This window comes from Sceloporus undulatus, chromosome 3, assembly GCF_019175285.1.
Source record: "Sceloporus undulatus isolate JIND9_A2432 ecotype Alabama chromosome 3, SceUnd_v1.1, whole genome shotgun sequence".
Classification (NCBI taxonomy): Eukaryota; Metazoa; Chordata; class Lepidosauria; order Squamata; family Phrynosomatidae; genus Sceloporus; species Sceloporus undulatus.
Window position 1 is genome coordinate 30907909 of NC_056524.1, and position 27594 is coordinate 30935502.

The window sequence follows — 27594 nt, forward strand, 5'->3', positions numbered from 1 at the left end:
AGCCTTTTCAAAGTGCATGACAACTACATGCCATGTAATGAGCTCTGGATGCTAAACCTCTGCAGTAAATAATGATACGAGCCATAAAATCTGACCTTCATGTCACACCACAGGGACATGTTTTCCCAAGGGCCCAGTTAGGAAACTATGAATGATAGGACGATGGTAATTAAGAATTCAGGTGGTCAGCTGAAAGGCTTTAATTTCCATTCATTTATTTGTCAAAATTAGGATCTATTTTCATTATGCATTCATTTGGAACATATAAATGACTGTCCTTGATAGACAGATGTAAATATGAATTAGAAAGTTATGGAAGAATTTTTAGAGGACTCTTCAACTCTGGTATTAATAATATATAGGCTAGTATCCTGTTAGTGACATATGTAGGTTTATGTTGTGTTATGCATGTGGAGTTTTGCAATTTGACACTGAGCAATGGCCATATACAGCTGGGGATGGAAGAGAACATTTTCATGTGGAACACATACTGATATGTTTAAGTTGGGGTGTACACAATCCATAAGGGCCTCTGCTCATTCCATAAAGGGCCCAAGGCTCAACTGCAGAGTGCACATAAAAGGTTCGTCCTGAACATGTACCTATGTGTATCACATTGCAGTTGTGTAAGGGGTGTCAGTCATGCACATGGAAAAGTGATCCACATACATTCTGCTACAGCAATATCTAGTACAGTTGGCCCTCCACCTTTACAGCTTTGATTTTGCAAATTTAGTTATTCATGGATTTGATTGATGTATCCTTTCTAGGAATCTCTAGGTCCTCCAGCATGATTCTGCAATGAAGTCACACTGGATGATATAGAGATTCCTAGAGAGGTGTTCTCTTGGCCTTTTCCCCACTTTCCTGGAGGTCCTGTGCTCCTAACCCCAGTGAAAATGGAGAGTGCTCTGTACAGGGATTACATAATGTGAGAAGAACATAACTCCACTGGTGGTGATTTATCCAGTTCTGTGGCAATATATGATCTTGGCTATAGTCGAACAACAATGGTGTCACTTCAAGCACCCATAAATATGACTCATTCAGTAATGAAATATCTTTCTAAAGAAACACATAAACTATATGCCCCCATTTTGTTGTTGTTGCTGTTGCTGTTGTTGTTGTGAGACATAGTAATTAAGATGAACAGAACACCAGATATGGGCAGAGTGTAGTCTTCCAGATATAGTTGGTCTGAAAATCCCAGCATTCCTCAGCATTGGCTATGCTGGCTAAGAGTGATGACAGTTGCAGTCCAACAACATCTGGAAGGATACCACTTGCCTGCCCTGATATAAACACTATGTAAATAAATATGTACAAATGGAACTTGCAGCAAAATGCTGTTAGGTGGAAACAACAGGATTCCAACCATATTCTGTTCCATCACCAATTCTGTCCCCATTTTTCTTCTACTCTCAAAATACACTTAGCATTCTGTAGCCACTGAGTCTAATAGTTGGGTGGGTCGGTGAGTGTTGCATCCTTAGTCTCCCCCACAATGTTTTTTTTGTACTTCCCCAAACAAGTTTTGTCCCAAGCAAGTCTTCTTTATCAGTGGCCCTATTTGGGCTATACTCTTGTTGGCCCGGTTGTGATTAAACTGAGTAATTATAAAAGGAGTGCCATCATGCACTTGGTACTTTATAATGGACAGAAGACAGCTAGATTCTTTCTTGGCCCAAGGATCTTACTAAAAATTGACTAAACCAACCATCATGTTAAACATCCAGTAGCACCTTAAAACAAAACGCTTATGCAATAAGCGTGGAAAGCTACATTATTGGACTACAACTCCCAGAATCCCCAGCCAGCATTACCATGCTGTCTGAGGATTCTTGGAGATAGAATCCAAAAGAGTAGCTTTCCGTAGCTTTGTCTCCAGGTGGTATCTAAATAGTATTTCTTGTAAATGGGAGATGGAGCATGAGATTATTGGCTTTTGGAGTGGATCAGTGGGCCCCTCTTTTATTGAAAAGTGATGATTAAGCTTTCTCTTTGTGTAGGCCATTTAAACAGGAATAATAGTTTAAAACAGGGTTGCCAACTCATGGCCAAAGGTCTAATTTCAAAAATCCTCTCCAAGCCATAATTTCAGACCCTTGGCAGCTCAGTCTCCATGCTGTTAACGTGAAGGAGCATCTGGAAAATATAGCAATAAGAAAGCATGCAAGCAACTCCCTGCTATGCAAAGAGGTTAGCACCAATGTTTTCACTCTTTGTTCTGTGCTTCCTTGGAAGGGGAAGATGGTGCTGTCCATAGTACTGAATATACACATCAATACAGCTTAATGATAACTTGAATGGTAATGGAAGGAAAATCACTATAGTCAATAACACAGTAACACAGAAAGCCCTGGTGCTGTTTTTAAGGCAGTCCCCTCATACTCTAATTATTCATACTGCCACTAAATATTGATTTTTCATAGACCACCACAAATTAAAACAATGCTTGTCAAATTGTCTCTATTGGTTATGTGTAAGTAAGAATGACTGTAACTGCATTCATCACATAACAAAGCATGGAAGAAATGCTGTCTTTCAGGGGATCATTAAGCCAAGGTGTTCACCACAAACCCAAGACAGATTTGGAGTATGATCACTATCAAAGTCAGTGGAAGTTTTGCTATTGGATTCAGTAAAATCCTGCACTTCCAAACAAATGGCTCTCATTGAAAGCTTTGTTTAAAGAGTGATGTCCATGGGCCCTTTCACCAGGATAACCTGTCATCTTCCTTTTCCAGGACATGTCCTACATTTCAACCTTCTGTCTGGGAGGAATTTTAAAATGTCCTCCATTTTGAACATGACTAAGAAGCATGAATTTCTATTTCTGTGAATATTTTTAGCTTTTATTTGGTAGCACCCTACATTTTTCTTGAATGCCCTCCTTTCTGCAGTGCTTTTCCCTCCTTTGTGGTTAGGACATCTGGTCGCCCTGCCTCTCACAAACATTTGCAGCACTATGATTCTACTTTAACTGCCATGGCTGAAGCTGTTGGGATCCTGGGATTTATAGTCTGAGGAGGCATTAGAGCTCTCTGTCTGAGCATTCAAAATACCCTTCTCTATTCTGCAAATCCCAGGATTCCACATCATGGAAACTTGGTTATTACATTGGAATCATAGTGCTATAACTGTAGTGTAAAAGATGAAACAATTGTTGATATACCCTGTCCTAAGTACTTATTAGGTCAGACTCTCTCATTAAGCTCTGGTTCTAAGCATAGACTGGCAAATAATTTCTGCTTACATAAGTGATGACTTAAGTTTGAATACTCTGCCAAAATATTTTTAGCAACCTACTAAGATATTGAACTGCTTTTCAGATGATGTGTGAGAGGGCTTTCTTTGTGGCTGCACTCAAGCACTGCAATGCTCTTCCTAGGGAATGCCATTGGGCCCTTCTATGTTGGCTTGTAAAGTATTTTTTGCTGGATTGATATTAGCTTCCTGCTTGATTTATAATTTTAGTTCACTTGCTACTGGTTGTATTTGTTCTAGTTTTTTATCTGCTCATTTTCTATATTTTGATACTGTTCTTTTTAGACAGTGTTAAAATTTAATGCATGGTTGTTGCCAGTCATCTTGGAGACTTACACATTAAAAACAAATAATATAAATTTACATACTGAGTAATTAATATTAATAATAACTATTTAAATTTAAAGAAACACAATTTTTTCACCAGTTATGTTGCACTGTACAAACATGGAAGAATGTATCACAATAAATAATAAAAAGATTACTAAGCAGATATTTTTCTGCATTTTTCCTCCTCCAAATTCTAAGCAAATATATTAATTCCAAGACTAGACTCAACTCATTCCATAAGATATAAAATCCAGTTCCCCAAACAGAAGAAAGTAGAATAATATTAATACTTCTTGAATCTTATTTTCCCCAGGAAGTTGTACATATACAGTTCTTTTTTTAAAAAAATCTAGCTAAAATTTCATTTAAGATTAACAAACATTCATCCTTTCAATGTTTTGCTCTCTTCCTGCTATTTATATTTCATCTTCATTTTTGACAATTACATTACTCTTTCGTCTCCCAGCAATGGGATCTCTTTGTCAAAAAATATCTATTTTACACTTAAAGCTTGCAATTATTTTATCAGCTAAATTGAAAATCTCAAGACCTTTTGAAGACTCAAGACCGTCAATTTCCTTTAACTCTGTTTTCACAGTCATTTTGTTTTTTCCACTATAAATAAGAAATCTGTGTAGAAAAGTGTGTCTACTTGTGTCAAATGGCCACAGATTTATATGTCCATCATCTCAATCATTTATGTTTCAGATACACCCTATAGACATAGCCTGAAGGTAATTTCATACAGTATTTTTAAATAATTTTGTGCATGAAACACAGTTTGTGTAGACTGAACCATAAGAAAGCAAAGTTTTCACTATCTCTGAAGTCCAGGAAAATGTTTTAGTTTTTGGACTTTTTTGGATTTTGGAGTTTCGGATAAAATCTGTATACTGAACATAGAAGTAATTATTAAACAGCATGCAGTTGTGATTTCTTCCAACTTTTGAATCTATAGACCTTTGCTTAGGGTTAGGTCCCACTGAAGGGCAATTACTCTAGACATTTCTATAAACACAGACCTAGTTTACATGCACATGCAACAAAATGACTTTTTCTGGTATGAACACAACATGCAATCTCCTATCTTCTGCACCAAGTGGTACAATCCACTTCTTGAGTCTACCCAGTGCATGTTTTCCTATGTCAGAGTAAGGCAGCATTTTGTGACAACATGTGTTTAAGCAGTGTGAACTCCATGGAAATAAACTAATGATGGATTAACATTGCTTTTATTTGAATGTAAGTATATATTATCACTAAATAAGATTTGTCAACTTGTTACAATGACAGTAGACTCAGTCTTAGCATTAGATGTAAATGGCAGAGCTTGTGTTTAGAAGGGGCTGGGCTCATATTATTCTTCTGTAGTCTCCATCTATTTTGTATTGCCTGCTTTTATTTCAATAGCCTACTAAGATAGTTTCAAATGGAAAAAGTAATAGTGTACATAGTAGTATTGCAAGGCAAAAGGCTTCAAGAGTGGTTTATCGTTTTGTTTTCTGTGCATTACTATCTGCTTTAGCATTTGGTATGTGGCATTTCCATTGTCTCTGAGAGATCTTCCACCAGAAGAGTCAACTCATTGGAAATGTAGTACTAAAAGGACAAATGATTGGGTCTTAGAGAACATCAAGCTTGAAATCTCACTAGAAGTGAAGCTGAGTAAACTGAGCCTGTTGTACTTTATTATTATTATTATTATTATTATTAAACTTTATTTCTATAGCGCTGTAATTATACACAGCGCTGTACAAAGTTGGTAAAATTAGGAGTAAATAAAAGCCTGCCCAAGGCGTACATTCTAAGATAATAACAATTAAAAGACATATGAGATGATGTGACACATGGATTGATTTGATCAAGGAAGGTACAGCCCTGAGTTTGGAAGACCTGAACAGAATAGTTGACTGGGGCTCTTGGAGGGCTCTCATCATAAATCGAACATGAACAAACACAGACAATTCAAATTGTTAAAACACCAGTAAACTGTAGCAAGTACCTTGGTTATGCATTGTTGTTTAACAGTGTAAGAAGAGCTTTGCTGGATTGGGTCAATTTATAAGAATTCTAGAAACCAGGAGCTACCAGGTTATTCCTCTATGTCATGGGTGGAAATTGTGCTTTAATCTTTTAAGATGTTGTAATGCAGGTCCCAGCATCCTTCTTCATCACCTGCCTTGGGCTAAGAATGCTTGAAGGTGCAATCCAACAACATTTGGAGAACCACATAATCACCCCCCACCACCTATGCACTATGTTTTAACCTTGATTCAAAGTTATTCCCAGATCTCAATTGTTTCCCCCTCTCCAAATTCTGATTATAACACTACAGTATTCATTTTGAAGTAAGCCTTCTTGACCTAAATACCCTAAAGGCACCAGTTCCTGTCAGATTTTGGAAGCTAAGCAAGGTCAGCCCAGGTCAGTACTTGGATGAAAGACTGCCAACAAATACCTGGCTATATTTCAGAGGTTGGAATTGGCAAAACCACCTCTGATATTCCTTGCCTAAGAAAATCCTGTGAAATTTGTGGGATTTCTATAAGTTGACAGGTGATGTAAAGGCACATACACTACAAGCCTTGTTGATAGTAGTGGGATTTTCTTCTGAACAGACACATACAGAAATGCTCTGTAAATGTTTGCTTGAATTCAAAATACTGTAGACTTTTCATCAAAATAATAATTTCTTATCATATCCTCCATATTTTGTAGCCAATATTTAATTGAATATATTCTTTTTGGATTTAAGATGCCAGAACATGAAATGGAAATGCAAAGCAATTAATATTTAACCTGTGGAGAGTACATTTGCTTGTAACCTTCCGCTCCTTGAGCCACTAGATAAGCATGCTTTAGCTTGTTATATGTTTTTAGCTGTTACTTCATATTATTGTTAATGCTATGGTTTTACTCTACAGTTGAATGTTTTATGGTGTAGATAATTTATTCATAGTTGCTCACAGCCCTGGAATCTATGTGATGGAGTGCAGTATATAAAGCTTTAAATAAAATAAGTAATCATGTACAGTATCAGCTATGACAAACTATTCACGGAGTTGCTTGGCTCAAAAATGCATTGTTAGAAATGTACTTCTATAAATAATTTTCACTGAAGCATTGTTTTCACTCTGATTTTTACAGTAGTGTGTCATTTGTCATTTATACAAGGGATAAAGATCCTTCTTCCCGTTATGATTTTAACAATTCACACGAAGAAGTAATATGTATCTATAGTAAAGCACGTTTCCCCTCATATAAAGTTAACAGTTAGTGATAAAGTTCACTGTCTGTGCATCTTCTTTATTCTTCCTGAAGTCTGTGTTGTACAGTCTTTGTGCCACTATGTGCTTGCAGTACCATGTGGTTGACTTAACATGAAATTTGGGTTATCTTCATACCTTTCCAAATGGTCGATACTTTTTTCCTTTGCTTTTGATTTCTCTTTTCATAATCAAAATATGTGTAGATCCTCAACTGGATCTTCAATTGCTTTAGAACTTTCCATTATAAGATTACATTTTCCACAGTTTACCTAGAAGATGCCATGTTAGTCTGGAATATCAGTATGCAAAGGGATCTTGCAGCACCCTTTAAAACTAAGGTCCAAAGAAATAATCCACTTCAAGAAAGCTTTAACTGCCCTGGCTCAGTGCCAGGGAATCCTGGGAATTGTTGTTTATTGTGGTACCAGAGCTCTCTGATAGTGAAGGCTAAATGTCTCACAAAACTACATTTCCCAGAATTCCCTAGCATTGAGCCAATACAGTTAACACCGTCTCAAACTGGATTATTTCTGCAGAGTATTTTGGACCCATCTGTGTGAAAGAAGTTGTAGCATAAGTATTCATAGATGTAGTAGTTACTCTTTATCAGATGGTGTATATGACTTGGTCTGTGAGGAAGTAGGTAGTTGCATCTGACAAAATAGACCAAGTCTATGAAAGCTCATGTTACAACTTCTTTTGGTCAGTTAGTCTTAAAGGTTCTGAAAGTTCCCTTTGAATACTTTGTCTAATTTAGGCTGAAATCATATACCCATTTACCAGGGAATAAATCCCACTGAACTCAGAAATGTACAAGACTGCAATGGAAAATATGCAACCAGGGCTGCAGTAAGGTATGCAGAGAGATATGACACTCAGTTCTGAGTGTATGTGTGTGTTTAGATATAAATATAGATATCCACACACACATACACATAAGCATAGACATATATACATTTGGATATACCATATCTGAATTCATTTCAGGACAGCTTTTGGAAGGGATTAAGCACAGATATTGATTTGGTCGTTCTGATGGAAAGAGCTTAGAAAAGCTTATTTTTTATCTACATATTCCAACCCCTTCTGAGAGCTATAGCCCTAAAAAGTTACTTGGCCAAGCTCTACTAGTAATTGACCCCAACGGAGAGACATGATGAGCATGAAGTTCTTTTAATCTCCATCAATTAGGCTACCCCTTTGGGCTGGCATTATGGAGATTGATCCCTGATTGTTCCATTCCTTTTTAAAGAATGAATGTTAGTTGATGATGACTTGCAGCCATAATTTCTGCCAAAGGTGCTTCTACTATTGGTAAATATTGACTCAGGCTGATGAGTACCTATACTACCAACAAGTGTCAGTTTGTTTTTGATGATGATGATGATGATGATGATGATGATTTTATTTATATCCCACTTTCCCCCCCAATATTGGGATACAAAGGCCTCATTCACACTGGCGGCATTGCTCTGGAACAAACTGGTCAAATTCGGGGGGGCTCCTCCCAAATCTCTCCAGAAGCAAGTGCTGTCTACCAATCAGGGGCGTTTTAACACGAATGCCCTCTTGGACAATTCGGGTTTAAGGTGAAGGTGCTTGGCTGTCAATCAACGTTAGTTCCTCGATGGTCATAGGTGATATTTCCAGCACTGATAGGGGCATCAGAAGTGTGCTTTCCACCACTTGTCAAATTTAAAAACCTCTGGTGTGTGTGTGTGTGTGTGTGTGTGTGTGTGTGTGTGTGTTGTGGGCATTTGGGTCAGTGTTGTAGGTTATGACCTGCCCTTGGCCCCATTTTCAACCCCAAAATGAAAGCTAGTGCCATCTCTGTAGCCTGTATCCCACTCCCTTGGCACCCCAGAATGCCTCATACACAGGTAACAACAACAACAACAACAACAACAACAACAACAACAACAACAACAAAATTAATTCCTCACCTTGGAATGCCAGAAAAGGATGCTTTTTTTGCTTTCCCTAGGCTACCCCTGAATTCCTTAGAGACAGTAGCAAAAGCTGTATCAATTTGCCAATTTGCCTAATTGGAAAGAGAAGCATTACATTCGAATTGTAACATCCATTCGCATTGCAGCAGTCATTCCAAAGGAAAAAAATAGGCTTCCCCTGAATTCCTTAGAAACAGTAGCAAAAGCTGTATCAATTTGCCAAGTTGCAACATTACATTCAAATTGTAACATTCATTCGCATTGCAGCAGTCATTTCAAAGGAAAGAATATGCGCATAGACAGCCAAAAATAATTTTAAAAAATAATAAAATCCAAAGGAAAAAGGTCTCTGCCAGATAGCAGAGGCTTCCCTTGCTGTGACCCCCTGACCTGCCCTGAATTGACCCCACCAGTCACCCCCTTTTTGCCTCCTGTCACCCTTTGCATCCAGATTCCCCTTTTTCCTTCGGCTCTTTCCTCCTCCCCCTCCCCTCTGATGAGGGGAGGGAATGCTCTCATCACCTCTGCCCGCCCTCCAACCCTAATCCCTTCCTGAATTTGCCCCGATCATGATCGAAGGCAAGTTCATATTTCGCGGAACCCGGGTCTTTTCAGAAAAGATGGATTTTAGCCCGATTCCCGATAACCCGCAGTAAGGGGCATTTCCTTGTGCAAGCCTCAACATGGATTGTGAAAGAATTGGGTCCAATATGAACTTCACGTGGAAGAATCGATTTCAAAACTGGTTTAAAAAGTAGTGTGAATGGCCCCAAAATGGCTTACAAATAAAAAAAACTCAGTACACTTAAAAATATGTATGATTTGTGCCACAATAAAAATGTTTTGCACCTTCATTGTGTTGAGCATCTTGTGTACATCGAATCATAACAATGATGATTGAATTTATTTCAGTTTCAGACTGTAGCACAATACAGTTTGGGACTGTTAAGGGTGGGAGATGAATACTTTTCTAAGGAAATGTACCTGGCTTCCTTCAACAGCACTTGTGACATGACTACATTTTAATTCACATTCCTTCCTGAAACCATTCTCTTAATACAGTGGTACCCCGGGATACGAATGCGCCGGGTTACGAATTTTTCGGGATACGAAAAAATCCCATAGGGATTTATTGCTTCGGCTTACGAAGGTTTCTTCGGGTTACGAAAAAACCGCGGCGCTATTTTCCGCCACCGGAGGGCAGCAGAGAGCTATTTTTCCATTAGCGCCTATGGGAATTCGGCTTACGAAGGTATTTCGGGTTACGAAATTAACCGCGGAACGAATTAATTTCGTAACCCGGGGTACCACTGTAGTTACAGAGTAGGCATGGCATAGATGACATTCCTTCTTGCTGAATGTTTTGCAGTTGATTTTGGAGTGGCTGATTTATAGAACAGAAGAATTTCTGAATGTGTTTCTTGGGCAAAACAGTAGAATTTGTGCTAACAGGCAAGTGTGATGGATATAATGTTGTGAAATACCATCTCAGAAACAAAGTGGGGAGGGGGGACTTTAAATACAAAATGGAGCCAATTTTTCCCCCCTGAGGTGCTAAGAGATATAGCAAATGTTACATTTCAACTGCAATTACACAATTACTTTCTCCAGTCATTTTTCTGATGCTCTGGAAAAACAGAATCATAGAGTTGGAAGAGACCACAAGGGGCATCCAGTCCAACCTCCTGCCATGCAGGAATACACAATACACAGGTGAGGAACATGTGGCCCTCCAGATATTTTGTTCATCCTGGCTGGGAATGATGGGATCTATGGTCCATCAGCATCAAGGAGAAGCCCATAAAATCATAGAATTGGAAGACACCAGAAGGGGTTAAACAAAATCACATCTGTTAAATAATCTTATTTGTTATCTTTGTTGGAACAAAAATTCATAAAAATGCCATTTCAAGTACAGTCGGACCTTCATATCCATGGAGGATTCATTCCAGACCCTTTCCCTATAAAAAAAAACAACAACCCCTCAAGTCCCATTGTTCCTAATGGTGGTGTGACATGCAAGCGGCCGTTAGTCTGGCTGCATGCGTGAGCCGCTATTGGATGGCCAGCCCATGGATGGTGAGCTCCCATTGTACAAGCAATGCACAAATTTAGGGTATTTTATTTTATAAAATCGTAGAGTTAGAGGAGGCCACAAGGGCCATCCAGTCCAACCCCGTTATGCAAAAATACACACAGTCAAGGTGCTCCTGAGAGATGACCATCCAGCCTCTGTTTGAAAACCTCCACAGAAAGAGACTTGACCCCATTCTGAGGCAGCACATTTCACTGCTGAACAGCTCTTACTATCTGGAAGTTTTTCCAGTTGTTTAGGTGGAATCTCCTTTTCTGTAGTTTGAATAAAATGGTCACACTGGCAAGCAAATATGTGCCTTAGTTCAAAATAGATGTTCTTTTCTTGGTTCTATAGACATGCCTGACATCAATGTATTTGGGGGTCTGTTTTGCTCTGTGTCAAGGGAGAAGTTATCAATAGTTGACTTCTGTGCTGAGCTAAGCGAACATTTGAAGCATTGTCATGTTTGATGTGTTCACCCTGTGATTGCTGTCAGGTTCTATTGATTTTGCTTTATCGCTCTCGTATTGATTTCTTCAAATAACCCCACTGTGTAAAAGGTACTGAACTTGCATGGCTCACATATAATTTTTTATTATTAAAATGAAATGCAGAGTTGCTTTGTTCTTAAAGGTACAAAGCAAAGGTAGAAATGTAGGTTTTGGGGATCTTGCAGCCCTCCAGATGTTGTTGGACTGCAACTGTCAACAGCATTAACCATTTATGGAGCCCTACATGATTGCCATTCTTGCACTTATGATGAAGCAATGATCTCTCTCACTTCAAGAACATGTAGTTTATTAGTTAGCAGCAGAAATATAGACAGAAGCTGGAAAATCATTTGTGATGGAACTATTTTATGAATGGGTTGGGAAATGATAAATTATATGCTAATGCATTCAATACTGTGAAATGTATTCTCTACTACCCACCCCACCTCATTCAGTCATCTAATTCAAAGCATGGAAACCCTTTGAAATATCTCAAGGGAAAGGTAATTTATTTTCCATGCTGATTCAATACAAAACTCTCCTTATAAACATCAATGTTCCATTAACAATCTATGTGAGACCCTGACAATCTATCAGGGGCATTGTAGTCCATTTACTGCACTATAAGACTAGAAAACATTGTGAAAGTTTTGATGACCCAGAAGAATGTTTCCTAAATACACACATACACACATGCATATTTACACATGAGTGTAGCTACCGGGAGGAACAAAATGAGGATTTTGTCTCCCAGTAAGAATTCTGCCCTCTCCCCAAATTTCTAGCATTGCAGTAACTTAAAACTTCAGCTGAGCATTTAGAAATCCATGCAAGGAAAGGTCATGCAAAGAAAAGGGGCAGGCGCAGTGATAAAGGAAATGCAAGCACAACAAATACAAGAGTTCTAGATGTGAACAGTTTTCATTGTCTTACTCTTTCTGCACTGCTAGAAATTTGGGAAATGAAGTAAAATTTCATTGGAGAATTCTTACTTGGAGCACAATATTCACATTTTGTTCTCTATAGCTATACACTTGTCACATTGGTATATGTGTATTATGTATGTATACTTTGGTATGACATAAAGGAACCAAGTTTTACCAAAGCCATAGGCCTAACTATTAGAAACTGGGGAACAAATAGGCAACGGCTTTGTGCATACATAACTATGACAACAAATCTGCCCAACGGCTTAACTTTTAATCAGGCACAGCAGGGGGTTTAATACTTCTACCTGCCTCTTTAATTTGTGCCTTTTCTCCCACAGACCCCTAGTCCTCTGTTTTCTTTTACGAAGGATTACAATAAAAATGGATAGACATTGCAGTGCCACCCACAATATTCTCAAGTGGCCCTGGTTTTAAGAAGGCTTTAATAACATCCACTACTCGCTATTACTACTGCAGGCTACATTTATTGACACGACTTGCCTAAACCAATAAAGATCACCGAGCAGCTAGCTCTCTGCAAAGCCTTACTCACATGACCATCTGACTTAATTTCTCCCTGAAGGAGCCTTAGGAGCATGAAACAAAAGCCTGTGTTAGAGGCCTAGCTGCAAAGGACAAAAAAGGGAAAGGAAGCAGCTGGAGGGTGGGAGGAGAACTTGGTCTATATTGTTCCCACACTGTGAGCTTTCATAATGCATGCACAGTGGGGTGTCTACACAGTTCCTCCCTTCTCTAACCAACATCTCACCCTCTTTCAGCACCCTAGTGCTAGGGAAGGGATCCTGTCTGTGACAATTTAAATGTGCTTGGTCTCCAACAGCAATATTTGTGTACGTTTGCCTTCTAGTTGCCTGTGGACTTATGGAGATCCCATGAATTTCATCAGGTTTTGACCCTAGTTAAATTCCTTTGCCTTTTAGATTTGAGCATGTACAGATCTGGCGACAGTAGATGTGGTGGGGTGCATTGACACTGCAAAAATAAGGCAGTTTGACACCACTTTAAATGCCATGGCTCCATCCTGCAGAATCCTGGGATTTGTAATTTTGTGAGACAGAGAAAGCAAAAGGCCTTGTGAAACTACAAATACCAGGATTCCTTAGACTGGAGCTACTGGATTCCTTAAGATGGAATTTAGGATGGATGCCACTTAAAGTAGTGCCAAACTGTATTATTTCTACAGTGTATATGCTCCTGTGGTTTGCTGGTATTATAATATACTCGGGTGTTCATATCCACAGATTCTGTATCTACCGTTTCAAGCATCTATGGCTTGAAAATATTTCAAAAAAGTGTACATTCCAAATAGCAAACCTTGATTTTGTCATATTATATAAGAGACATCATTTTACTATGTCATTGTATTTAATGGGACTTGAGCATACAAGGATTTCTGTATCAATGGGATTTCCTGGAACCAAATCTCAGTGGATAACAAGGGCCCACTGTGCCATCGATTTCATTTTCTTCCTTGTATTTCTGTTCCAGACAGAACTGGGTGAGGATTCTCTTGACTGCAGCAAATAAATAGTTACAAGAGATATATTTAAAGGATGCTGCCATGTTCATGTTCAGGGCAAACTATGGCTTTCCAGAAGTTCTTTGATTGCAACGACCACCAGCCCCAGTCAGCATAGCCAAACTCGGTTGATGAGAGCTATAGTCCAAGAACATCTGGAGGATCAAAGATTACCAGCTGCTGTTATACCAGCTCATTTGGGTATACCTTCATTGAGCCCAATGTCTCTTACTTGTTGGTAGACGTATATAAGATTACACTGTAGATAAGGTTTATAGTGGTGACTCAATGCACTTTGATGTCCTGATGGTACCTATAGCCAAAGGGGGGGGGGAAGAGGACCTAAACAATTACCATCCAGTTAGTCTGACATCAATACCAGATTCTAGAGCAGCTCATAAAACAGAGTGTCTGTGAACATTTAGAAGGGAATGCCAGATAAATAATAATAATAATAATAATAATAATAATGCCATAATCACAAAAAGTCAACATGCATTTCTCAAAAACAAGCCATGGCAGACTAATCTGATCTCCTTTTTTGATAAAATTACCAGCTTGGTAGGCAAAGGGAACGTTGTAGATATAGCATATCTTGATTTCAGTAAGGCCTTTGACAAGGTCCCCCATGGTATTCTTGCAAACAAGCTAGTAAAATGTGGGTTAGATAATGCAACTGTTAGGATTTGTAATTGGTTGACCAGCCGAACCCAAAGGGTGCTCAACAATGGCTCCTCTTCATCCTGGAGAGAAGTGACCAGTGGGATGCCATAGGGTTCTTCTTTCCTGGGCCCAGTGCTATTCAATATCTTTATCAACGACTTGGATGAAAGAATAGGGGGCATGCTTATTAAATTTGCAAATGACACTAAGGCGGGGTACAAACCGCCGCTTTGCGGTGCTCCCCCGCCGCCGCCATTTGCTCCGCGCAGGAGCCGCAGTAGCCAAACCGCGCGGCTCCCGCACGGAGCAAAAAAGAAGCTCCATTTCGGAGCTTCTTCTTGCGGCGCCTCTATGACGTCGCGAGGCGCCTGGCGCGGACTCGCGATGTCATAGGCGCCGCGACACGTCTGGACGCTATGCGTCCAGTACGTAAAGATGGCGGCGCCCATGTAGAAGGGGCGCCGCTATCTTGTACGTATAGGATACTACTAGGGTTAGGGGGGTGCGGAAGCACCGCCCCTTCCTAACCCTAGTACGTATCCTATACGTACTATATGGCGGTTTGTATCCCGCCTAAATTAGGAGAAGTAGTTAATACTCCAGAGGAGAGGATAAAAATTCAAAATTAATAGATTTAGAAAGCTCGGACAAATCTAACAAAATGAATTTCAACAAGTAGTTCAACTAGACTTAGGGTGAAAAAATGAAATGCTTAGATATAGAATGGGGAACACCTGGGTTGACAACAGTACATGTGAAAGGGATCTAGCAGTCCTAGTAGACCACAAGTTGAGCATGAATTAACAGTGTGATGAGGCAGCTAAAATAGCTAATGCGGTTCTAGGCTGAATAAACAGAACTATAGTATCTAGAAGGGAAGTCATAGTGCCACTCTATTCTGCCTTGTTCTGGGCACCACAGTTCAAAAAGGATGTTGAGAAGCTGGAGTCTGTCCAAAGGAGGGCGACCAAAATGGTGAAGGGTCTGGAAACCATGCCTTACAAGGAGAGGCTTAGGGAGCTGGGGATGTTTAGCCTGGAGAAGAGACGGTTGAGAGGTGATATAACAGCCCTGAAGAAGGGAACAGGCTTGTTTTCTACTGCTCCAGAGAACAGGAATTGGAGCAATGGATGCAAGCTCCAGGAAAAGAGATTCCACCTCAACATTAGGAGGAACTTCCTGAGAATAAGAGCTGTTAGACAGTGGAACACACTCCTTCCTCGGAGTGTAGTGGAGTCTCCTTCCCTGGAGGTCTTTAAGCACAGGATGGATGGCCATCTGTTGGGGATGCTTTGATTGAGAGTTCCTGCATGGCAGAATGGGGTTGGACTGGGTGGCCCTTGGGGTCTCTTCCAACTCTATGATCCTAACCTATGATTCACTTGAGCTGCCATGGGTTAATGCTATGGAATTCTCGGAACTGTAGTTTTGTGGCAAATTTAGCCTTCTCTGCTGGAGACCTCTGGTGCTATAACAAACTACTGTACAATTCCCAGAATCTCGTAGCATTAAGCTATGGCAGTCCAAGTGGTGTCAGACTACACTATTTCTATGGTGTAGATGCAGCCATAGACAACAGGAGTGAATTTGGAGAAGGACAACTCTGGTTGTGGCACCAGAGCTCTATGACAGAGAAGACTAAATATGCCAAAAAACTACAGTTCCCAGAATTCCACAGCATTTAACCATGGCAGTTTAAGTGGTGTCAAACTGGGTTATTTCTACAGTGTCGATGCAGCCTAAGAGAAGCTTGTGGAAAGTAAGGCTTTCCTGGAGAGAATACAGAATCGGAGCAGTGTCCAAAACAGGGAAGGAGACTCTTCTGTTTGCACCCGCACTGCAGAAATAACCCAGTTTGACACCATTTTAACTGCCGTGGCTCAATGCTAGGGAATCCTGGGAACTGTAGTTTATTGTGGCCCCAGGGCTCTCTGACAGAGAAGGCCAAATGTCTCACAACACTTCCCAGAATTCCCTAGCATTGAGCCAGGGCAGTTAAAGCGGTCTCAAACTGGATTATTTCTGCAGTGCAGTTTGGAACCTCTGGCTGCAGACTACACTGCACAAATAATCCATTTCGGCACCATTTTAAACTGTCGTGGCTCAATGCTAGGGAATTCTGGGAATTGTAGTTTGCGAGAGCTCTGACCGAGAAGGCGAATGTCTCACAGAACTACACTTCCCAGAATTCCATAGCACTGAGCCATGGCAGTTGAAAGTTGTGTCAAACTGGATTATTCATTTAGTGTGGATGCAGTTGAAGAGAGAGGTGAGGAAATGCTGGCACATTTACTCCAGGTGGTATAGAATTATTATTGTAGTTGTTGTTGTTGTTTTAACTCTGAGGTAAAGCCAGGCCTTTTGCAACCCGCTTCCTCATTGGCTGCTGCGAATGCCAATCAGTTCTGAGACGCTGCCAATAAATCCTAACGGTCCCGCCTCCGAAGCTTTTTATTTAGCCCCACCCCCTTCTCTTAGCCTAGATATGGCTGAGTGGGAGGAGCTAATTTCCTCACATTCCAGAGGGCCGAGGAGGGGGCGGGGCTAAGGACGATGAATTACTACGGAGCTAAACCTAGGCGGCTGCCTATTATTACTGGCGAAGCTCGCGGGGAGCGCACTGGACTCTTGGCAGTTGGAATGTGGAACGAGGTAAGTCGGCGAGGGGAGGGGGGGGTTCTACGAAGGAGTGGATCGACATCCTATGAAGAGTAAAAAGCGTTCCTTCGGAATCCCCCCTTTGTTTTTTGAGAATGGACGCCCCCTCTCCTTTATAAGCGCCTTATAAAGCGGGGCAGAGGCCAGTTGGACTCGGAGGGGGGCGGTTGTGGTTGTGGTTGTGGTTGTGCTCGTGCTCTCTCATCATAAGGGAGATTTGAGGCCAAAGGACCTGGTCTCCTGTCACCTTGTCGTTCGAGTACAACAACACCCAGAATCCACCACCAAAGAGGCCAACTCGAATACAAGAGACCCCTTTTGGGTGGTGGATGCCGGGAGTTGTTGTACTTTCTTATGCCAGCCAACAAGGGACTGTTGTTGTTGTGTTTCAAGTTGGTATTTCAGGTTTGTATTTCAAAAATCTGTATTTTTCTGCATGTATTTTGTGCATTTGGGTTGATCGAAGGAAGAGATCCCTCTTTGGTGGTGGATTCTGGGTGTTATTGTACTTTCCCCAAAACATCTTATTGTGTTTCAAATTGGTGTTTCAGGTTTGTATTTCAAACTTGTATTTTGCGTATGTTTTTCATGCGTTTGGGTTCGTCGGATGACAAGATCCCTCTTTGGTGGTGGATTCTGAGTGTTGTTGTACTTTCGTCACGTCGGCTTGCTGTTGTTGGTGTGCCTTTCAAACTTGAGCAATGGATGTGGAGGGAGATGAACACTTCCCAACCCAAAATGTCTTCTCCTGGGACTTGTTTGTTTGTTGTTGTGTGCCTTCCCTTCATTGCTTTTCCCTGAGGCTGAGAGAGTGTGACTTGGCCTAGGTCTCCCAGTGGGTTTCAGGGCCTAGCTGTGAATTGAACCCCGGTCCCCAGAGTCTTAGTCTAACACTGAAACCACTGCACCACACTACAGTAGTTCTCAATTTCTATGCCATTCATTTGATTTGCTTTTTGTACACCACTTGAAATAACTTTACTGAAGTTACTTTGATTTGATCTCAGTGATATCTCTCAAGACTGTTGTTGTTGTTGTTGTTGTTGTGAAAGAGCCCTGTGTGTGCTGTGTACCTTCAACTCGTTTCTGACCAATGGTGACCCTAAGGCGAACCTATCCTGGGGTTTTCTTGGCAAGATTTGTTCAGGGGAGGTTTGCCATTGCCTTCCCCTGAGGCTGAGAGAGTGTGACTTTCCTAAGACTCACCCAGGAGTTTATTGGGAGTTTCTCCTGTGAACATCCCAGAAAAATCACGTAATTACGCAAAACGATTTCAGACGGCGTCACACAAAAACCCGCCATTAAAGTGGTCACAAAGAAGCATTAACGTGCATCTTTTTACTTTTGGGATTTCGGCGAGAATGTATTTCCTACATCACTTTATTTGCGCAATTGCGTGTGATAATTATTCTCGCCATTTTCACTTTATTTGTGGGATGCTTTAAATGCACTTTAATCTCTCTTTAATGCCAAAGTTAGCCGCAATGTGATAAACTCCCCAGTGGGTTTACATGGCCGAGCTGGGAATCAGGCCCTGGTCTCCAGAGTTGTAGTCCCAACATTCAGACCATAAGGCAACTCTCCTGCATACAGTATGTTTCCTTGTCTTTCGAAGCTGCTTATCTTCCTTTCCTCTCAGAAAGAGTTGCCACTCTTCCATACACTCACCCTCCTTTTCTCCTTTACTGGAAGTGGGTCTGTATGGAGATGTGAGTCAGGGAGAGATGGCTCCCAGCCCTCCCCCACTTTTGTCCCCCTTCCCCACAAACACATCAAGGCGCCCCAGGGGCTTTTGTGACCCGCTTTTGCAGGCGGCCCTTTCTCCATCATGAAAAGACCAGTCCTTCCATCACCGAGGTTTGGCTTTTCCTTGGTGGTGTCTTCTCCCCCCTCCCTCAGATCCCCCCAACCACAGGTCAAAGGTCCTCTTTTGTGCCCACAAATTAGAATGAAAGAAAAATGAAATGTAAGAAGTGCTCTGGTAGAATATCTCGACTCTGTCTCTCCTCAACTTCAGCAGTTTGCAGTTCTCTAGTGTTGAAAATAGGAAACGCTGCAGTGACTCGTTTTGGCTCCCCCCCTTTCTACTACAACTAGTGTGCGTGTGTAGTATGTGATATGTACACTCGTCCCTCCACATTTGCAGCTTTGACTTTTCGGGTTTGATTATTCACAGATTTTATTAATATGTTCTCTGTAGGAATATCTAGGTCCCTCCAGCACACCTCTGTGGCCAACTTTAAGCAAAAGTGGCACTGAAGGACTTAAGAGATTCCTAGAGAGAACATTCCTCTAAGCATTTGTAGCTCCTCCAGTGCAATTCTATGGTCAATGTCTGGCAGATGTTGACCACAGAGTTGCATTTGAAGGACCTAGTGATTCCTAGAGAGGTGTTCTCTCAGGTAGCAATGCAGTGTTTTTGTTATTTGTGGTTTTTCCACATTTATGCTGCCCCTAACCCCAGCGAGTGTGTGTGTGTGTGTATGTCAAAACCATTCTTTTCCTGCTTGTTGGGTCGCTACGGAGCTTTCAGGTGGCTAAGCTGACTTTGCAATGTGAAAATTAAAAGAAAGCTATCTCAGGTCCAAAACACACTGCAAAAATAATCCAGTTTGAGACTGCTTTAACTGTCCTAGATCAGTGCTAAGGAATTCTGGCAACTGTAGTATTTTCTTTTCTTTTTTAAAATTAATCTCAGATGACAGGGACTTATGAGAAGTTGCATCTGCTCACCATCACCTTTGAGACATTTAGCCTCTTCTATCAGAGAGCTCTGGTACCACAGTAAATGACAATTCCCAGGATTCCCTAGCACTGAGCCAAGGCAGTTAAAGCAGTCTCAAACTGGATTATTTCTGCAGTGTGTTTTGGACCTAAATTGTTGGGAATTGAGGCTATTGAAATATTTTAGAGACAAACTGCAAGATGTGAAACTTGCAGGAGGCCTAACTAATTCAGAGTGTAGACGTATGCCTCATATAACAAAGTTGGTGCAACTTTTTAAATGTATTTTATTTCATTCTTTTCTTTTTCTTTGTATAGAAGCGTTCTTTAAAATAGCTTTAAACGTTCTTACTTGGAGCTTTTGCTTGTTTGCTTTCCTAAGATCCATTAGAAAGTTTTCTTGTATGAAAAAGTTTGGTGATCAGTGTGTGTACTGTATATACTCATGTATAAGTTCAGAAATTTTATTCCAAAACTTGGCCCTCAAAAACTGAGTTGACGTATCCATGAGTGAATGTAATCACTGTACTTTAATGATATAAAAAGTAACCACCCCTTGTAAAAGGCAAAGGCATATTTTGTCATGGAAGAACTGACCCCCCTGCTCTATTCTCTCATCCATCCAGCCTTTAGTGTCAGCAAAGTTATGCCTGCTGGAATTTGGTAAGTTCTTTGGCATTGTTTTCCTTTGCTTCATCCTTTAGATTTATCCTTTGTTACATGCCCCTAAGCTTTACCCTCTACTTATCCATGAGTCATATCAGATTCCATAATTTTGCCCCCAAAACCTGCCCTCATTTTATACGTGGGCGCACCATATGCGGCATCCTGCTTATGTGGAAGCTGCGTGACAATATAAGCAATGGCCCATTGTTTCCTATGGGGCATGAGCATACGCGGATTTTCCCTTACATGGTGGGGTCCAGAACGGATCTCCGCATAAGGGGAGGGTCCAATGTATATGGTATGTATATTGGGTAGGAGATAAAATCAGTGTGCCCGCACCCTCTTGATTCCCTACTACAACTATTGTTTTAGATTTATTTATTTTTAAAGTCACTCTTCTGCTGCTTGTTGTGTCAATCTGGAGCTTTTAGCAGATTAACCTGACTTCGCAATGTGGAAACTAAGGGAAAGCTGTATAAATTGTTGGGAATTGAGGCAGTTGAAATATTTTAGAGGTAGACTGCAAGATATGAAACACACATGGAGACCTAACTAATGCAGAGTATGCCTTATATAACAAAGTAGATGTTTTTCTCGGCATTACTGCTTTTAACAGAAAATTTGATACCAGAGGCAGAAATAACATGGTAAGAATAGGGATATGCTCTTATGCCACAAAAAGAGGAATACTTCAACATATTTCAGCAAACATTTTCTTCAAAGCTAGAAAATATGCAAGTGTGAAATGAATTAACAAGTAATGTAAGCCTTGAATAAGCAAATATTTTTTTCTTTGGATCTTCTACAGACCACTTGAAAGCTTCTTCCAAAATGCATTCAGGGGTGACTTTTTTTATCACCAGCCTCCACTTTTCTTATGATTTCTGTTTTGATTGTTCCATCTTTATAGATGGATATATATTTTTTAACATGTTATAGAGGTAGCTGGTGAGGCAGGCTTATCTGCTTTCTCATTTTCTCTCTGTTTTGCTAACCATATTTTCTCAGTATGTAGAGAGATCTTGTAGCACCTTTGAGACTAACTGAAAGAAAGAAGTTGGCAGCATGAACTTTCAAGACATCAGTCTACTTCCTCAGATGCTTTTGTTCAGTCTACTTCCTCAGTTGCTTTTCTTGAGGTCTAGGAAAGCTTATGCTGCCAACTTATTTCTTTTAGGTAGTCTCAAAGGCGCTACAAGATCTCTCTATATACTGATTCTACAGACTAATACAGCTATATCTTTGAATTCTACCACATTATCTCAGTGAGGGATTCTAGAGGAAGCTGGCCCTTACCTTGCTAGTTGTAGACAGGCATGCACAGCAACAGTTGTATTGGCTAGAGTAGACAGTTCTTTCCCTGCTCTTTCCCAGGTGAGTTTTTATTTATGACATTCTATATAGCAGACACACCAAAATGTGTTTCTGTAGCCCTATTGTAAGGTCTCTTTCACAGTATGCAGTTGTAGTACTTTGAGGCCACTAACTGCCATGCCCACATGGTAAAGAATACTGAGGTTTGTAGTTCAGTATGGCACTAATGTTCTCTGGCAGAGAATTTTAAATATCTAAGCCAGTGGCATTACTAAGGAGGTGTGGGCCACACCAGGTAATACTCTTAAGGGCGTGTTTGGCACAACTGCTCTCCAAACATCTGCCTTTGGGCAGAAACAGATTGTGGTGTTCTTCCTTTAAAACACTGAAGAGATGGTATGAGTGGGAGGAGGCTCAGTGCGAGGAGAAAACCCCAGGGTTTTTTACATTAAAATTTTTAATTTTTTAAAATTAAATATAACTTTTAAATTTTCTTAACATCAGATCTTATCAAATTTGCTCTTAACTATGTACAGATAAACACACTTCAGCTGTGTATGTTGTTATAATTTAAAGCTATAATTTAAATTTTGCTAGTTTTATCTCACAATTACATTCAGTCATATATTGAAATTATTATTTATGAGTAACATTAGTACAACAAACATTACTAAAGATGCTGTAGGGGAGGAGATAATTGGGGGGTGGGAGGTGGGTTTGATAGCGTGAGTTACTATGGTTTGCATCATGTCTGAATTTTCCAACTGTGATTTGCTATTAACTGACAAACCACAATTGGAAAATCTGAAATAGTGAAAGATAAAAAGTAAGCAAAATAGCTTTACAATTTATGTTGCATTCTAAAAACACAGTTTATTATGATGCCTGAGTTGAGTTTGCCTTCTTGACAGTATTGGGTCACTGGGACATGACCACTTACCATTATTCTATACTGACTTTCCCGCAGAGGTTTCATACACTTCTGGGAGTAGTTTATTATAGAACAGTTTTCCCACTATTAAACAGGAGATGAAGACATGAATGTATCATTTTATGTACTCTCTCCTGTGTACATCTGTTGTAAGTAGGCTCCTGACAACATTTAAATTTGATGCTGGTGTATTTAGAATTATAAGAATAGCAACTGTCATGCATGTGTGTGTCTATTTGCAGCAAAAGCACTATGATGTAGCTAGTAGTGACATCAATAGCAGACAGCACAGATTAATGGCAGATCTAGTTTATGAGTACTGTAGATGGATGAGTGCATTTCCCAAGGCACTGTTACAGATATGTCAACGTTATATGTGGCTGCTTTTTTAGCGAGACATTTCTCTTTCAACAGATTTTACTGTCTCATGTACTTTCAAGGAAAAGTAGATTCAAGCTGGTAGCTTCAGGAAGTTCATGCAGAAAGCTATGAGGTGGATGGGAATAGATCTATGTCTGCATATATTCTTCCCTCTTACCTGGTGTATTCTGCAGTCCTAGACTCACATCAACCCACTGTCTCACAGTTGATTATGCAGAGAACATCTTCAGCATTTGTGACACTAAATCACACTGACATTAGAGAAGGAATGGAAGAAGATGTGGACATCTAAATTACATCAATTGGAAAAAGTCTAGAGAACCGGCTGATTTCATTCATTATAAATTCATCCTTTTATCTTTTTCATGCACTCTGTCTATGGCAAAACAGAACTATTTTAAATCGCTGATCTGTGCTAATGAGAGGTGTCCGCAGCGTTGGTTCTCCTGCTTCAATACACTACTAAAACCTTCCTCTCCCCCTGTCTTCTCATCATTTTCCCCCACTGACTTCGCCAACTACTGTACTTCATCACAAAAGTCACTACTATTCGATCTGAAATAGTTCCTCCCCACTTGCCCCCTACCACTAACCTCCTGGAACCTTCTACTAATAAACTCTCTGTGTTTCCCCCTGTTTCTCTGGATGAACTCTCTATGCTGCTAAATTCTTCCAAACCTACTACCTGCTCTCTTGATCCTATTCCCTCCCGTCTCCTAATCTCTATAGCCCCTTCTCTTCTGCCCTCGCTCCTCTGTATCTTTAATCTCTCTCTCTCTCTGGGTTCCTTCCCTTCTGACTTCAAACATGCTCTCATTTCCCCAATTCTGAAGAAACCCTCTCTCGACCCCTCTTCTTTGTCTAGCTATCGTCCAATTTCTCTTCTTCTTTTTCTTTCTAAGGTCCTAGAACGGGTCGTTTATTCTTGCTGTATTAAGTTTCTTGAAGCCAACTCCATCCTGGACCCTTTCCAGTCTGGCTTCCACCCACGGCACTCTACAGAGACAGCCCTCACCAAGATCTCAAACGATCTCTTTCGGGCCAAGGCAAACGGCCTCTATATTCTCATTCTTCTTGATTTGTCTGCGGCGTTTGACACTGTTGATCATTGTCTCCTGGTTGATTTACTTTCTGACCTTAGGTTCTCCGACTCTGTTTCTCGACTGGTTTAAATCTTACTTGTCAGACAGTTCTTTTGCAGTGGTCACGGGTGGTCAGACTTCGTCCTCTGTTCCGCTATCTGTTGGAGTTCCCCAGGGCTCTGTCTTGGGTCTCTCTATACACACTGTCCCTAGGTAAACTCATCAGTTCTTTCGGTTTCTCCTATCATCTGTACGCCGACGACACTCAGCTGTATCTCTCCACCCCTGACCTTTCGATGGGGCTTGAACAGCAAGTTTCTTCTTGTCTGACTGCCATCTCTCAGTGGATGCGGCTTTGGCGCTTGAAGCTCAACATGTCTAAGACTGAGCTTCTTGTCTTTCCACCTAAACCCACCCTTCACTATTCCTTTTCTGTTTCTGTCGACGACACTTCTATTCAACCGGTTCATCAAGCCCGCAGTCTTGGCTTCATTTTTTATTCTTCTCTGTCATTTATTCCCCAGATCCAGGCCACCGCCAAGGCCTGTAGATTCTTTCTCCACAACGTTGCCAAGATCCGTCCATTCCTCTCAGCCTCTACTGCCAAGACTCTGGTCCATGCCCTAGTGGTTTCGCGACTAGATTATTGTAACCTCCTTCTGACAGGGTTTCCTCTTTCACACCTCCATCCTTTAATCTCTATTCAGTATTCAGCTGCCTGTATTGTCACAACCGCTCGCCGCTTTGACCATGTTTCTCCTCTTTTATCCTCCCTTCATTGGCTCCCCTTCCCCTTCCGCATCCGGTACAAGCTTTTGTTATTGACTTTCAAAGCCCTCCATGGATTGACCCCTCCTTACTTATCTGACCTTCTTTCTCCTTACATTCCTACTCGCACCCTCCGCTCTGGTAGTCAAGGTCTCCTGTCACAGTGTAGGACTACCACTGCCCCCTCCCGAATTCGTCTCTTCTTGCTTGCTGCCCCTTACTCCTGGAACCTTCTTCCCCCACATGCACACCTCATCACTTCTCTACCCAGTTTCAAAACTGAGTTAAAGACTATATTGTTTAGAGAAGCATTCCCAGAGGCGAGCCCCTCTCTGACCCAGGAAGCCTCCTTTTAACCATCCATTAAGAAGCCAAGCCCTTCCTCCAGTTCATCTGCCTTGGTCCAGGCCTTGGAGGTGGAGAAGAAATGCTGGACCTGATCCCATTCCCCACCACCACTCCCTTCTCCTTTTGTGTCGTGTCTTCTTAGATTGTAAGCCTGAGGGCAGGGAACCGTCTAACTAAAAGATTGCATGTACAGCGCTGTGTAAATTTACAGCGCTATATAAATAAAGGTTAATAATAATAATAATAATAATAATAATGCAATGGATCCACTGTGGCATAGTGGTTTGAGCATTGGTATGTGATTCTGGAGACTAGGGTTTGAATCAGCACTCGGCCATGGAAACCTGCTGGCTGACCTTGGGCAAGTCACACACTCTCAGCCTTAGAAAACCCCATCTCATGGTCCCCATGAAAGAGAAACAAGGTGCACAACAACAATAACAATAGTGATGCAGTCGCAATACTGAGGTTGTCTTGTAGGACACACTGTAAGCAGTTATGTCTTGACAGCTTAAGGATAATCCCTGCTTTGGGGGATTTAAATTCAAGTGCCTATGCCAAAGGGAGAGTTGATGAGCTCCAAGTTCCTTTATATAAAGATAAACCATAATTTATAGTTATATTTGAATGTACCACCATACCACCCTGAACACATCTTACCTAATTTTTAAAAGATATGCAAGATTGAACCTTAGTTATGAGACCACTAGGTGCCTCCAGGGAGGGCTATCCAGCCAGAAATCCTGGAGAACCACCACCAGTCAGAGTTGACAATACTGGGTTTCATGAACCAGTCGCTGGCAGTAAAAGTCCATCTTCCACTGGCAGCTTCCAATGTTAATAAGTATTTGTATGAAATGATACATTCTAAAAGGAGAGAACTCCCCACTGTGTGCGGTCATTGTTTGCCCTCAAGGTGTGTTTGAGTTATGGCCACCATATGAAAGAGAGCCCTGGTCCTCAGTAGCCCTGCTCAGGCATTGATACAGTGATCGGAAGACTAACTCATTGACAATCTAGTAATTGATGGTGATAAAATCTGTAATAAAAGCCAGGAAGTCTCTGTTTTGCTGATAGTTCAGGATTTATTTCATCGTATATCTCTGTTAACAAATTAGATGTGTTCTTGGGCATAACTCCTTTAAAAGAAAATTTGGTACTATAGAGGCAGAAATTATATGGAAAAGATGGGTTTCTGCACCATCAAAAAGAAGAGTAGTTGAAGATATTTCAGCAAATCTTTTCTTCAAAACTAACAATATGCCCATGTGAAATGTACCAACCAGGACAGGCTAGTCTTGGCTAAAAATATTTTGAGCCTTTTAAAGACTACTTGAAAGTTTCTTCTAAAATGTATCCAGTGATGATTTTTAAAAAACTAGCCTCCACCTGTGTTGGGATTTCCCTTTTGGTGGCCACATTTACAAACTTGCTTTTTAACAAGGGGTGGGTGTGGGGCAGGCAAATTTTATATAAAAAGCTAGCTAGACAGAAGAGGAAAAGGGGAATTAGACATGTGTAGGAGGAATTTGTAAAAAGGAGCTTCCTTATTAGAGGCTTTGTTAACTGATGTCTGCCTGTAATGTCCTTTATGCAAATCTGTTAAAAATGGAAGGAGTGTATGATGCTTGCTCCCAAACCCTGCAGCAGATATGAAACAAACTGAGCAGAAGAACAAATGTGTGGGGTTTTTTTTTGGTGTGGTTTTTTCGGGCTATGTGGCCATGTTCTAGAAGAGTTTCTTCTCTGAAGATGCCAACCACAGATGCTGGCGAAATGTCAGGAAGAAACTCTTCTAGAACATGGCCACATAGCCCAAAAAAACCACAAAAAGCTATGGATGTCGGCCATGAAAGCTTCTGACTTCACAGAGTTTTTTTTTCCTGCTGTCCATATGGTTTGGAAGGAACAGGAGCAGTCATCAGTGGCATTTGTTTTAAGTACATTTTTAAAAAGTGCCTGCCAGTTGGCCTGCTGTTTGAGGATAAAAGCTGAGAGAATAACTATTAAACAAACCATCCACAGCTACAGAACCTTCACTGTTAGTTACTGTTTTGCTGTAGTTTACATTGAAAATACAGTATAACTGCCTTGTTCAAACAGTTAACTGGCTCATGCTTTGTTTCTGGGCGCAATTCAAAGTGTTGATTATAACTGATGAAGTTCTATACAGTTTGGGTCTAGACTAACTCAAAGACAATATCTTT

The 27594-nt window shown here is 40.8% G+C and overlaps 1 protein-coding gene across 3 annotated transcripts in view; it reads left to right on the top strand.

Annotated features, from left to right (window-relative positions):
• Positions 1-17067: 17067 nt before the first annotated feature.
• The window catches only part of WASF3 (WASP family member 3), a 46206-nt gene continuing 35679 nt past the window's right edge, over positions 17068-27594 (top strand). Inside the window, exon 1 of one of the 3 annotated variants that reach the window (XM_042461076.1) lies at positions 17068-17167. The gene's annotated coding sequence lies outside the window, so the exon portion shown is untranslated. Of the gene's footprint in view, positions 17168-17421; positions 17579-27594 lie in introns of those variants that run through there. The other 2 variants (XM_042461075.1, XM_042461077.1) reach the window with 2 other exon arrangements.